The 13,244-nt window shown below is 55.0% G+C and overlaps 4 non-coding genes across 4 annotated transcripts; 1 reads left to right on the top strand and 3 right to left on the bottom strand.

The window, feature by feature from the left end:
* Positions 1–2,871: 2,871 nt before the first annotated feature.
* Positions 2,872–2,943, top strand: TRNAQ-CUG (transfer RNA glutamine (anticodon CUG)). Its single transcript has one exon. It is a non-coding gene; the product is annotated as a tRNA-Gln (tRNA).
* Positions 2,944–9,258: 6,315 nt separating this feature from the next.
* On the bottom strand, positions 9,259–9,330 carry TRNAQ-CUG (transfer RNA glutamine (anticodon CUG)). The gene has a single exon. It is a non-coding gene; the product is annotated as a tRNA-Gln (tRNA).
* Positions 9,331–10,454: 1,124 nt separating this feature from the next.
* On the bottom strand, positions 10,455–10,526 carry TRNAM-CAU (transfer RNA methionine (anticodon CAU)). Its single transcript has one exon. It is a non-coding gene; the product is annotated as a tRNA-Met (tRNA).
* Positions 10,527–11,326: 800 nt separating this feature from the next.
* On the bottom strand, positions 11,327–11,408 carry TRNAS-AGA (transfer RNA serine (anticodon AGA)). Its single transcript has one exon. It is a non-coding gene; the product is annotated as a tRNA-Ser (tRNA).
* Between the last annotated feature and the right edge of the window lie 1,836 nt (positions 11,409–13,244).

Below are 13,244 nucleotides of genomic sequence, written 5' to 3'. Positions count from 1 at the left end.
ACCTCAGAACTTCCCCCATCCTCTTTTTGCACCACATCAGGGATGTGCTGCCAAGTGCCACAGGCATGGGATGCCTCAGCATTCCCTGGAGATGCTGTTCAAAGATAAAGTTGTGGCTCCAAAATACTCGGTCGGCCCCAGTTCCAGTTTGGATTATGTCAAAGAGCAGGGTGGAGTGTTCCCTCTCACATCCCACCATTGGGACAGCTCATATGGAATGTGAGCAACTTACTGCATTTGAAATTCCTGGCTTAAAAAGCAGGTGTTGTAATATCCTCTCCTGGGAATATCCAGAACACCAGGAGGGTCCCTGGAAGCCATGGGTAGGGACAGAGTCAGACAAACAACTGTTGACTGGTTTTCAGGAGATGCATCCGCAGCCTGTGGCTTCAACAACTCCAAAGCTGTTCCTTCCCCATGGGACAGCCATGCAAAAGATCTGGATGGATTTCTGACAGAAGAAACCTCCAAGCTACTTGGCTCCTGCCAAAGCAAGACCAGAATTCCCAACAGGCTGTAAGTAATAAACAACAGGAAAGACCATCTCACAGTGCATACCACAAACTGGGCACCACATTCCTCACTGGAACTGGACATATCTGTGACAGCTGGGAGCATCCCCATTCCCCTACTCTTCCATTCAGGACAAAAAGACAACTCTTAGACACTCAGTGTGTAATCCCAACAATCAAGGGAAAATCACCTCACCCTGGGAAGAAATGTAATGCCCAGTTTTGGCCAAGACCAAAAAAACCCAAACAGGAGTGCTGGCAACATTTCCAGGTGTGGAGCCTCCCAGCTCCAAAATGTAGCTCATAGGGTTCTTCCCTGGTGCTGTTCTGTTTGGATGCTGACTGTGAGACTGCAGGCTCAGGATGGTACTCAGTGCTGAGGAGGACAGCGCCAATAGCAGGGTCTGTGCTGGTCACTCGATGGGTGCAGGTGAAGTTGCAGGCAGCAAGAGCTTTCTCAGCTGGCACTTTCCTGAGCTCTGTTTTTGACAGATGTTTTCAGGTTTATGGCTGGACTCTGCGAGAGTGAAAAGCTTTGTTAGGACAAAGGAGTTCACGCTGCTGTTTGAGTGTGGTGCAAAGAAGGGTTTGCTCTTGGAAGAGGAAGATCAGCGAAATCTTTTTGTCCTGACCCTGTTGGTTTGAAAGCAGGGACATTTCCAACCTGGCTCTGGCCTTGGGGTGGTTTCAAGCTGGGCTCACTGCATGTCCTTCTGAGAGTCAACACCACCATCGTGTGGTTGTGTTCATGAACGCTGACAGTGCCCAGGAAAACGACAAGCTCTTTTCTGGCCCAGCCCCATTCATGTGAGAGCAGTTCGTGGAACAGCTCTGCTGTACATCCTGGCTCTTGGAGACTGACAGAATGTGATCCTGCATGTAGCAGAGAAGGAAGAGGAAGCATTTCATTGTTGGCAGTGCAGTTAATAGGCTGCAAAAGAAAAGGCAATTGCAGAACAGCCCCCTTTTTTTAGAAGCTTTTCCGTGCCATCAGCTGCTCAACATGTAACTTGTACCCACTGAACTGCATCCAGCTCCCTAGATATCTGCATTTTCCTTCAAGCTCTACATACCATCTTACCCTCTCTTGCAGATCCCAAAGCCCTTCAAAATATCCAGCAGCTGCTCCCAAAGAAAAATTCTGAGAAGAAAAAAACCAGCACTGGCCTTTATAGTCCCTTTGCAGTCTGTACACTGGACGAAACACACTAATGATGCACACTTTACTTCTCAACCGTATATATAGCATTCATCACATTCTCTCAAGGTGGCAGTCCATGGCTAAAGCAAAGCATTTCCAGCTGTAGTTCGGACTGAGACACGACCCAGGGCAAAAAGCATTTGCTGACCTTTCCTCTTCCTCTTTCCTGAGACCAAGGATACCCCAGTGGCAGACAGTATCCCCTTCACATTTCTATCTAGAACTGACACAGAAATGTCCAATTTCTGGGTGCCCCTTTGATACAGTCACTGCCATCCCATGAACAGATCTGGAGTGGAAGGGGAGGGAGGAAGGTTGGGTGGAGCAATCTCTGCAGCAAACCCCCGCCACCCAAAAGAAGTCAAAATCTGAAAGTCACTTCTCGGGGCCATCTTCTTTCTTGCACTGCTTAAAAGTCCAAAGGTGCAGTTAATCTCAGCCAGGAACCAGAGCCCCTCCAAACTTGCCAGAAAGCCAGGTCCCACTGAATCACCTGCTGGCAACCCCCATGCTGCCCTGATGCCCTGCCAGACCCCTTTGGGTGCTGCCTACCCCAACTGTCCCACTGGTGCCACTGCTGCAATGCCCAAATGCACCCCAAAAACGCTGCAATCCCCTTTGCTGAGCGGTCCCAGCAGGCTGCTCATCTCAGCAGTTGACAGGGACATTTCATGGCTGCCATCCCCTTGGCCCCCTGACCTCTGGCCCAAGCCAACCCCACCCTGATCCCGGCCCAACAGCACCACCCCACAACAGCCCCTCTTGCCTTGAAACTACAAATGCTCCGCTGGCCTGCCAGTACTGGCATTGTCTTCATTACAAAACCCCAACCCTCATGGCCTGAGAGACAGAAAGGGCTTGTTGCAATTTGGGAAAGAAGACTTTGCATGGCACTTGTAAGAGAGGTCATGGCAGGCTTGTTGCAATTTGAGAAAGAGAAGATTTCAAGCGCGGCAGTTGTAAGAGAGGGCGCGTGAGGGTCGCAGGGAGCTGTGCTGCTGCGCTGAAGGGCGGCGCGATGGGAGAGGGTCTGTAGGGCGTGCAGGAAGGCTGCAGCAGGTGTGAGATGTGCAGAGCAGTGGAGAGGCAGGCAGGCTGAGCTGGGGCCATAAGGCTGAGGCAGGCTGAGCACAGGGGGCCCAGGCAACCTGGGCAGGCGGTCCTATGGTGTAATGGTGAGCACTCTGGACTCTGAATCCAGTGATCTGAGTTCAAATCTCAGTGGGACCTGAGCCTTTTGGTTGCCTCAGCTTGCTTGCCCTCACCATGCCTACACTCTCACCCCTCTCCTCTGCTGCTGCTTCCCTTCTGCACTCTTCTCGCAGCAAGCACACAGCACACACAGCACCTGAGCTGCAGAACTCCCACTCACAATGGGCCAGGCACAGGACTCTGCTCTGCCACCACTGCCTCCTCCTGTCTTGGATGCATCTCACTCCGGACACTGGGCTACACGCTCTGGGCACCTGTTTCCACCTTCAACCATTCCCACAGGAACAGCAGCTTACTCCGTGTGCCAGTACTTGTAGGCCCACTGCTGTGAATGTCTCCTTTCTTACTCCTTTCCTCTGCGGCTTCTTTTCCTCTTTTCCCTGCCTATCCCTTCCTATTGCTCTGCAATCCATTCCGGGAGCTCTACCAGCATTGGGCAGTGCCCCATCATTGGGGTTCCATTTGTTTCCATGGGAGAGGGAAGGATCTCCCTGGCAGAGCAGGTGGGAGGTGAGGGAGGAGGAGAACAAAGGACCACGACTCTCCAGCAGTGCTGCACAGAGGCTTTAATGAGAAGGAGCAAAAGCGGCGGCACAGAACAGAGACCAAGGAAGAGGTGTGGGGGGCCAGGGAGGGCAAGAGATGGGCCCATTTGCCAAGGAGAAGGGGGATGATGCCCCGGCCTCAGCAGATCTGACCTCAGCAGCGGGGGAAAGGCAGACACAGGCCTGAGCCCCCCAGGCCAAGGGAGCCCCCAGAAGAGATGGGAACCCCCGCGGTGCTGAGGGAGCTGCCCACAGCAGCTGACAGAGAGGATCCCACGGCTGTGCTCTGAGGGAAGGAGGTGAGGATGGGGCCCGGCATGGTCACCACCACCGGCGAAGGCTCGATGTACACCGTGGAGTCAGCGCAGCGGGCGTTGCAGGGCTCAGTGCAGCTGCTGGCAAGGGGCGTTGGGCCACAGGGGCCGCAGGGCCGTGGGGGACAGGGTCTGCAGCAAGACATCTCTCGGTGCGGGAGGCAAGGCTGCAACACAGAGCAGGGAGCGGCACCCGGCCTCAGCATCGCTCTGTCTCTCTGTCCCTCAGCTCTCCCCAGGGACACATTTGGTCTCCAAAACACACTCTGTGCCCACAGCTCCCACCACCCTCCTGGTGCCCTCCCAGTGGCACGGCACGGGAAGGCCGCCCCACTTCAGCAATAGGAGCCAGCCCAGTGGCTTTAAGGGCCCTGTGGAAAGACTGGTCACAGCCCATCTGCAGAGCAGACATGGCTGTGTCATTTTGTTACACCACGGCAGGTGCAAATTCTGCTGGGCACATCCCCCTGAGGCTGAGCCCCATTGATCCCCTTCTGCTGGAACAAAGCCCCCTCTTCCCAGCTGGCCCCAGCCCCCAGCATGGAAAGGCTGACAGCCCTCCAACAGTTCTGTGCCAGGGCCACGCTCAGGCAGCCCAAGGATCAAGCCGGGCAGCCTCCATGAGAGCAGCTCAGCCCACAGGGAGGGATGGAGCGGGCTCAGGCTTACCTCGTTCCTCGAGGAAAGGGAGGCCAGAGACCAGGATGCAGAGCCTGCAGCAGAGCAGCCTTTTATGCTGGGTCCCAGAGCCCTGTGGGGCCACAAACATTCCTTGTTTGTGAAACATCCAAACTCCTGGGAGTGGCCACTTGCCAGGCCTCGCTGATGATCGGGTCCCTGCCTCTTTCATCTCAGGCACTTTTCACCAATTTCACAGCACCCGACTTGAAAATGATTCATGTGTGTCCCAGCTTCCTAAGGCAATTTCATTTGGAGGTCCCATGCCAGTGTATAAGGTGTATTGAACAGTCTTTGTGTGGTGTCTCTAAGTTTCTGTTATTTGCCCTTTCTGAAGTTTAATTGGGCTCCAGTTACAGTTAAATTCAGCCATGAAGTGATACCCAGCTCATCTCTCAGGAGCTTTCAGTGCAGACACTCAGGCTCATTGTGAGAGTCATTTCTTCCATGGGTCATCACAGACCTACAGAAGACTGAGGGTCACTTGAGGCACAAAGTCAACACTGCACAACCCCATAGTGGGGAAGGGACCCAACTCTGCAGGGAGGTGGCAAAGCTCAGTGGAAGGGAAGTCCATGTTCACCTGAAAGGATGTCCCCTGCAGGCCTGAGTGGCAGCCATGGGGAACTTGCTGACAGTCACAGGCTGTGCCACAGCCTGGTTTTGTGATCAAAGAGATGCTGTGTCCTTCCCTGAAACAGACCCACAGCCACACTGACCTGCTTTACTCAGTGTGCCCATCCCAGGGGCAGAGACCTGGCTGGTGGCTTTGGGGAAAAGGCTGAGGGCAGGGAGCCCCTGGCTGTTTTTTCTGGGTCTGGCATGGGGTTTCCCATTCCATGCATTTTACATTTCAAAGGGACACTGGATCAGTCTCCCAGGGCAGAAGAGTAGGTGTCATTGTGATGTGGAAGAGCTGGGAAAATCCCTGAGCTCCAGGCAAACCTGAGTCACCCAGTGTGGACTTCAGTGGACTGGCTGCCACAGACTCAGGTGCTCAAGGGATAACAGAGCTCATACCCTCAATGTTCTGCTGCCATGAAGGATATTTCCCCACCTTGTGTTCCCAGTCGGGGATCGCCTGGTGCTTGTCTGCAATCTCCTGCATTTGCTGTCTCCCAAGGCAGGGTCTTTTGGTGGCAGCTCAAGGACTGTAGTGACCCAGAGTACCCCACATCAACCCCAGAAGGTCTGTGTGGAGCTCTGGAGGTCTTGTGCTCCTATCAACTGCTCTGGGCAGATCACACTGCCCCAGTTCCTCAGCAGACTCTGGGCCTTGTCCTGCCGACTTCTAAGCACAGACACAGCTTGCAAAAGAGGTCCCTATCACTTGTACAGCTCTCCCAGGCCTGTCCCTTGTCCTCCCCCAGGGAACTCTGGGATTTCCTTTCTTGTCACTTGTGATTGCTGCCTCTTGCCCTGTGACAGTGCAGCTCTCAGGAGAGTTTGGCTTCATTCTCTCCTGCACTGCCAGGAGGTGATGGAGGTGGCAGCTCCATGTCCCCCTCCATGCCTTGCTCATCAGTGCAGGCAGCCTCAGTGTCATCTCCTGCTGGTCCTCCCCATTGAGGACCTGGAAGGCTCCTCTGTAGGAGCCCTTTCCATCTCCTGGTGGCCTCCTGGGGGTGCAGGGCATCCCTGGAAGTGCTGCTCAGGAGACAGGGACCTGTCTGACAGTGGCAGTGTTCAGAGGACAATGGGACAAGGCCCACCATTTACGGAGGCCGCTGGGAAGTTTGTTCTTCTCAGAGAGGGAGCAAAGAACTGCCAGAGGTCTCTCCCAGCTTCCATTATCCTGGGTCACCCTGCATCCCCTGGGCCCTTGAGCAGCCACCAAATGGCAATGGCTTTTGCAAAGCTGCAGCAGCAGCACAGGATTACATGGATGTACAAGGTGGTACTGGACTGGTCCTAGAAGGTCTGCAAGTGCCCCTGACATAGGCTGACATTTTGGAGGAAAGGGGCCATGTGCTGTGGTATCCCTGGAATGCCTGAGTCCAGGGCACTGTGTGCACTCATTTCCACATCAGCATGATTCAGGTCTGCCTGAAGCTCATGGATTTTCCCAACTCTTCCACATCACAATGGTTCCCATAAGCTCTGGGAGACTGATCCAATATCCCTTTGAACTGTGCTATTAGGTGAATGGGCAAATGATGCCTGCCCCAGGAAAAGGGGCCATGAGCTTTGGGCTTCCTGCCCTCAGCCTCTGCCCCAAAGCTGCCATCCAGATCCCGACCGCAGGGCTGGACACAGTGAGCAAAGTGGGTCAGTTTGTGTTTGGGAAAATGGGTCAATTTGTCTTTCAGGGAGAGATGTAGGCATGCCTTTGATCAGTGACCTACGTGTTGAATTCCTTGTTTTCTGGAGGATCCCCACTTCCCAAGCTGAGGTCAGAGCTCTGGTTGTCAAATGCCAAGGTCAGGGCAATCCCAAACCTGGACACAGCCTAGTAGGCCTTGAGTGGTTGGAGAGCAGCCCTGTGGAGGGGAACGTGCAGGTTCTGAAATACTGAACATGAACCTGCCCTGCCAGCTAGCAGCCCAGTGCAAAAATCCAATCTTATTCTGGGCTGCATCCAGAGCCGTGTGGGCAGCAGGTTGAGGGAGGGGATTGTCCTGCTCTACTCGGCTCTCCTGACACCGTACCTGGGGTACTGCCTGCAGCCCTAGGACCCACAGGCTAAGAAACACACAGACCTGCTGCAGTGGGTCCAGAGGAGCCACAAAGAGCAGCAGGAGCTGGAGCCATCAGCCTGTGAGGACAGGCTGAGAGGGTTGGGGTTGCATAGCAAAGAGAGGACAGGGCTCCCAGGAGACATTCAATTAAGAAAGGGAAGGATACCTGGTTGGGGTGTATAGGGATGGCTCAAGGGCCACTGGTTAAAAATGAAAGCTGGTGTATTTAGATTGGACATTGGGAGGGCATCTTTTTCTTGGAGATGATTGATACACTGGAATAGGCTGTGCAGAGAAATTCTAGAAGCTGTTTCAGGGGGCTCGAGGGAGATGATTTTAAGGTCCATTCCATCCCAAAGTGATTCTAAGAGTTATCACAGAATGTTGGTTTCTACAAAGAGGAAGAACAACATTTGAGATGAAAGAGGCAGGGACCCGATCATCAGCGAGGCCTGGCAAGTGGCCACTCCCAGGAGTTTGGATGTTTCACAAACAAGGAATGTTTGTGGCCCCACAGGGCTCTGGGACCCAGCATAAAAGGCTGCTCTGCTGCAGGCTCTGCATCCTGGTCTCTGGCCTCCCTTTCCTCGAGGAACGAGGTAAGCCTGAGCCCGCTCCATCCCTCCCTGTGGGCTGAGCTGCTCTCATGGAGGCTGCCCGGCTTGATCTTGGGGTTGCCTGAGCTGCCTGAGCGTGGCCCTGGCACAGAACTGTTGGAGGGCTGTCAGCCTTTCCATGCTGGGGGCTGGGGCCAGCTGGGAAGAGGGGGCTTTGTTCCAGCAGAAGGGGATCAATGGGGCTCAGCCTCAGGGGGATGTGCCCAGCAGAATTTGCACCTGCCGTGGTGTAACAAAATGACACAGCCATGTCTGCTCTGCAGATGGGCTGTGACCAGTCTTTCCACAGGGCCCTTAAAGCCACTGGGCTGGCTCCTATTGCTGAAGTGGGGCGGCCTTCCCGTGCCGTGCCACTGGGAGGGCACCAGGAGGGTGGTGGGAGCTGTGGGCACAGAGTGTGTTTTGGAGACCAAATGTGTCCCTGGGGAGAGCTGAGGGACAGAGAGACAGAGCGATGCTGAGGCCGGGTGCCGCTCCCTGCTCTGTGTTGCAGCCTTGCCTCCCGCACCGAGAGATGTCTTGCTGCAGACCCTGTCCCCCCCGGCCCTGCGGCCCCTGTGGCCCAACGCCCCTTGCCAGCAGCTGCACTGAGCCCTGCAACGCCCGCTGCGCTGACTCCATGGTGTACATCGAGCCTTCGCCGGTGGTGGTGACCATGCCGGGCCCCATCCTCACCTCCTTCCCTCAGAGCACAGCCGTGGGATCCTCTCTGTCAGCTGCTGTGGGCAGCTCCCTCAGCACCGCGGGGGTTCCCATCTCTTCTGGGGGCTCCCTTGGCCTGGGGGGCTCAGGCCTGTGTCTGCCTTTCCCCCGCTGCTGAGGTCAGATCTGCTGAGGCCGGGGCATCATCCCCCTTCTCCTTGGCAAATGGGCCCATCTCTTGCCCTCCCTGGCCCCCCACACCTCTTCCTTGGTCTCTGTTCTGTGCCGCCGCTTTTGCTCCTTCTCATTAAAGCCTCTGTGCAGCACTGCTGGAGAGTCGTGGTCCTTTGTTCTCCTCCTCCCTCACCTCCCACCTGCTCTGCCAGGGAGATCCTTCCCTCTCCCATGGAAACAAATGGAACCCCAATGATGGGGCACTGCCCAATGCTGGTAGAGCTCCCGGAATGGATTGCAGAGCAATAGGAAGGGATAGGCAGGGAAAAGAGGAAAAGAAGCCGCAGAGGAAAGGAGTAAGAAAGGAGACATTCACAGCAGTGGGCCTACAAGTACTGGCACACGGAGTAAGCTGCTGTTCCTGTGGGAATGGTTGAAGGTGGAAACAGGTGCCCAGAGCGTGTAGCCCAGTGTCCGGAGTGAGATGCATCCAAGACAGGAGGAGGCAGTGGTGGCAGAGCAGAGTCCTGTGCCTGGCCCATTGTGAGTGGGAGTTCTGCAGCTCAGGTGCTGTGTGTGCTGTGTGCTTGCTGCGAGAAGAGTGCAGAAGGGAAGCAGCAGCAGAGGAGAGGGGTGAGAGTGTAGGCATGGTGAGGGCAAGCAAGCTGAGGCAACCAAAAGGCTCAGGTCCCACTGAGATTTGAACTCAGATCACTGGATTCAGAGTCCAGAGTGCTCACCATTACACCATAGGACCTCCTGCCCAGGTTGCCTGGGCCCCCTGTGCTCAGCCTGCCTCAGCCTTATGGCCCCAGCTCAGCCTGCCTGCCTCTCCACTGCTCTGCACATCTCACACCTGCTGCAGCCTTCCTGCACGCCCTACAGACCCTCTCCCATCGCGCCGCCCTTCAGCGCAGCAGCACAGCTCCCTGCGACCCTCACGCGCCCTCTCTTACAACTGCCGCGCTTCAAAGCACGCAAAATCTTCCCTTTCCCAAATTGCAACAAGCCCTTTCTCACGCAGGCAAACTTACCTTCCCAACTTACCTTCACACACCACAAGCCCCCTTGCCTTCTCTTCTCCAGACCAACCCCCTCCAGCTCCTTAAGGACTATGCGGAGGCTAACTTTGCCCCATCTCTACCAAAGCTCTACAAAGACCCTCTGCTGAACCCCGCACAGGGGCTGCAGCACCAAGGACAAAGCACAGGTGACACAACAAGGGCGCGCCAATGACTGACCTCCACTTCCTCTGAGGGAGAACTTCACTCACTGCCTATGCTGCACAGCAGGGAGGGCAGAACCCGCTCTGCCAACTCTTCCCTCTCACAAGGAACTTGACTGCAAGGCGTCCCAGGAGGATGCAAGTCCAAGTGCCTGCTCAAAGCATGGCTGGAGACAAAGCAAGGACAAGGCAACTCAGTGCCTCAGCCCCACTGCAGCCCCAGCCTGACGCCCAGGTGTGGAGAAGCACAAGGTTCCCTGCCCACCCGGCTGCATTGGCTCACCACTCTCCGGGAGTCTCTGCAGGATCCAGAGCAGCACCTGCAGTCGGCTTTTGCCAAGGCTGACCTGGCTCACAACCAGCGGGTGCCTGCTGGGCTGGCAGGTCCCTGGTGTCCTGGGCAGGATCCCAGGCTGAGGGGAGCAGGAGCAGCGGCTCAGCTGCTCTGTGGAAGAAGAACTTGTGGAGGGCATGGTCCGCGCTCTTTGGGACCAGGAGAGGCCAGGTGCTGTTATACAAGTTTTATGGTTTTACTAAAAGCAGGTAGCCGGTGTAGAGGCCAGAGGAAGGCTGTGGCCAGCGTTGGCCAGAAAGCTGGGGCCGGCCAAGCAGGGTCCAAGTTGTTGGGCAAGGCAGCCTGAGTGAAAAAAGCACCTTAGCAGAGGATGGTTTCGATCCATCGACCTCTGGGTTATGGGCCCAGCACGCTCCCGCTGCGCCACTCTGCTCCTCCCCAGGCCTGCCTGCCATTGCCCTCGGCCCAGCCTCACGCTGCCCGCCACTGCTGCCCCTCACTCCTTCCCTTCCTCTCTGATCTGCCTCCCCCACCCCACTAAATAGACACCCTCACCATGCACCTCCCTTCAGCCTGTGCTCGGCACCTCCACCGCCTGCCCTTGCCCTTCTCCCACACCTCCCGCACACACCCCTGCACACACCCTGCTCCTTCCACACCCACCCTGCCCCTGCCCCTGCTCAACACACCCCTGCACACAGCCTGCAGCCTTGCCATCCATCAGCCCACCTGACATCCACACACATCCTCACACCTGCAGCCCTCGCCACAAATACACATCTGCTCCCGGCACCCGGCAACACTGCACCTGCCCGACACTTCAGATCTTTGATGGCCAACCTGGGACATGGGTTGCCTTGGCTTGGAACTGCCACCAGAAACAATTCTCCTCTTTTTGCTCTGCAAATTCTGCTGCCTCAGCTCCATGCTCCTCATGGGTACTCTGAAGCAAAAGCTCGGATTTCTGGCCACTTGGTGCCAAGCAGGTTGTCAAGCTGAAGCTCCTTGCCTTTAACACTTGGTGCCACTGCGAGGGGATGAAATGCTCAGCTCCAGGAGGTGATGAAATGCTCAGCTCCAGGTGCCATCTGCATTTGCCCTTCCCTTCTTCATTGTTGGAGCTGCAAGTGCAGGAGCCCTGGGGCAGCTGCAGCTGCTGTCCATGGCACACGTGTGCCATGGTGCTCCCCGTGCCCCTGGTCAGCTGCCCGCAGCCCAAAAGGGACGCGTGCCCGTAGTTGGCAGGATTCGAACCTGCGCGGGGAAACCCCAATGGATTTCTAGCCCATCGCCTTCACCACTCGGCCACAACTACCTGCTCCAGCCCTGCCCGCCCTGCTCATCACCTGCCCTGGGCCACCACACCCACACCCACACCTACGCACTTCTGCACAAGGCTCCTCTGAACAAACACTGCTTCACATGCCTCAAAATCGCTCCCAAGGACAGCAGCAAAAAACACTTTTCATATTCAACCAAAAAAGACAACAAACTGCCTTGGCAAGACTCACTCTCCTACTTACCCAACACTTAAGGCACAACAAGGGAAAACAACCAACCACAAAACAAAACCAATTCCAACCAATCCAAACAGAAATCAACTGACAGCTATCGAGAGGCAGGGGGCGGGGGTGGGTGTTTCTGTATCTGTGTGTTTGAGTAGCTCTGTGTGTTTGAGTAGCTCTGTGTGTGTCTGTGACACACAACAGCGAGGGCAAGCATGCAAAGGAACACAGCCTAAGAGCTTGATAGAGGCTTAAAATTTGACAGAGCAAAAGCACGTCATACCATTTAACCTAACTTACAAGTTCAAAGTTATACTTAGCAACCTAGCAAAAGAACAACACTAAGCACCATTAGGTAACTCTATAGCTGGAACTTAACCTTACTGACAAGCCTAACTTACTTAGATCTCCAAGGTTCTTAAACATCTAGGGAAGCAGTGTTTCTCCCAGATTTGCTATAGCAAATACATGCAGATGTGCATGCACACAGACATGAAGAGTTGGTACAGGCAACGTACCTGTGAAAAATTCCCCTCAGTGGGCAGTGAAACACTCACTTTGGATGCCTTTGCATCTCCCAAAGGGGGAAGGCTCAGGCCTCAAGGAGGGAGGGTATCAGCCCGGGACTCCTCCTTGTTGGGCAATCCTCCAAGTACAGCAACCCTGAGAGTTCACTGGCTGTGAGAGCCGGCCCACTCAGGGCCATTGCTGGTCACAGCCTGCTGCGGTCCAGGACAGCTCAAATGGTCTCATTTTGGGCCACTCTTTATAGGGTTGTAAGAGAGTGGGCTTTAGTCCTATCAAGGTTTCATCCTGGCCACAGTTTTTGCTGGCACTTTCCTTGAAAGTGTGAAACAGAAATGTTGTGACGGTCAGGAAACAAACATATTTTCCATGACTGGTCATGAGGAAAACATGAGCTTGTCAGGCAGCAGTTCTTGGGAAGAGAGAGTGTTTCTGATAAGCTGAGGAACAGCTGAGACCAGGTGCTGTTTCCAAGGCTGGGGCCTAACGAGCATTTCTCAGATCTCAGTGTGGCCTGAAAAAGGAGAGGGAGGAATGCACCACCACAGTTCCACTCCAAATTTGCAGCTTGGACCCTCCCAGAGCCAGCCGGGCCCTGGGGCCGGGCTGCAGAGGCCTGAGAGGCAGATCCCCAGGGGCTCTGGCTGCAGCTCTGTGAGCCTTGGCCTCAGCCAGGCATCTGGGATCCCTGCCCTGTGGCTGTGGTCATTCACCAGTGCTCCATCTCTCATAATGGAGATTGTCTCCCCAAAGTGAGGGTATTTTGTTTCCTTGGCCTATCAGGGCCAAGTGTGTGTATGTCGGGACTGTCAGCTGACAGTCACGAGATTCTGTGCTGTTGTGTGCAGGGTTGAGTGCATGGCAGATTCAGTTTAGATGTAATGTAAGATAATGTAATATAATTTAAAATAATAAAGTATAATAAAGTAATTAATTAGTGTTGTGGTTTGTTTTATGTCTTTTCAGTTTTCCCCCCATTGTTCTCTCAGAAGGTCCTGCCCTGTTACCAGTTTGTGTCAATCCCCAAACCCCTCCCCAGTTGTCTTGGTTACTAAATGTATCTTTCTTGTTCCCCACCCCTGGCTGCCTGCCTGTTACTCGACACCCCTGCCTCTTTTTCT

The sequence above is a fragment of the Molothrus aeneus genome, chromosome 10 (genome assembly GCF_037042795.1).
Source record: "Molothrus aeneus isolate 106 chromosome 10, BPBGC_Maene_1.0, whole genome shotgun sequence".
Taxonomy (NCBI): domain Eukaryota; kingdom Metazoa; phylum Chordata; class Aves; order Passeriformes; family Icteridae; genus Molothrus; species Molothrus aeneus.
The sequence above is the reverse complement of the archived record's forward strand: the minus strand, read 5'-3'. Positions and strand labels throughout refer to the sequence as shown.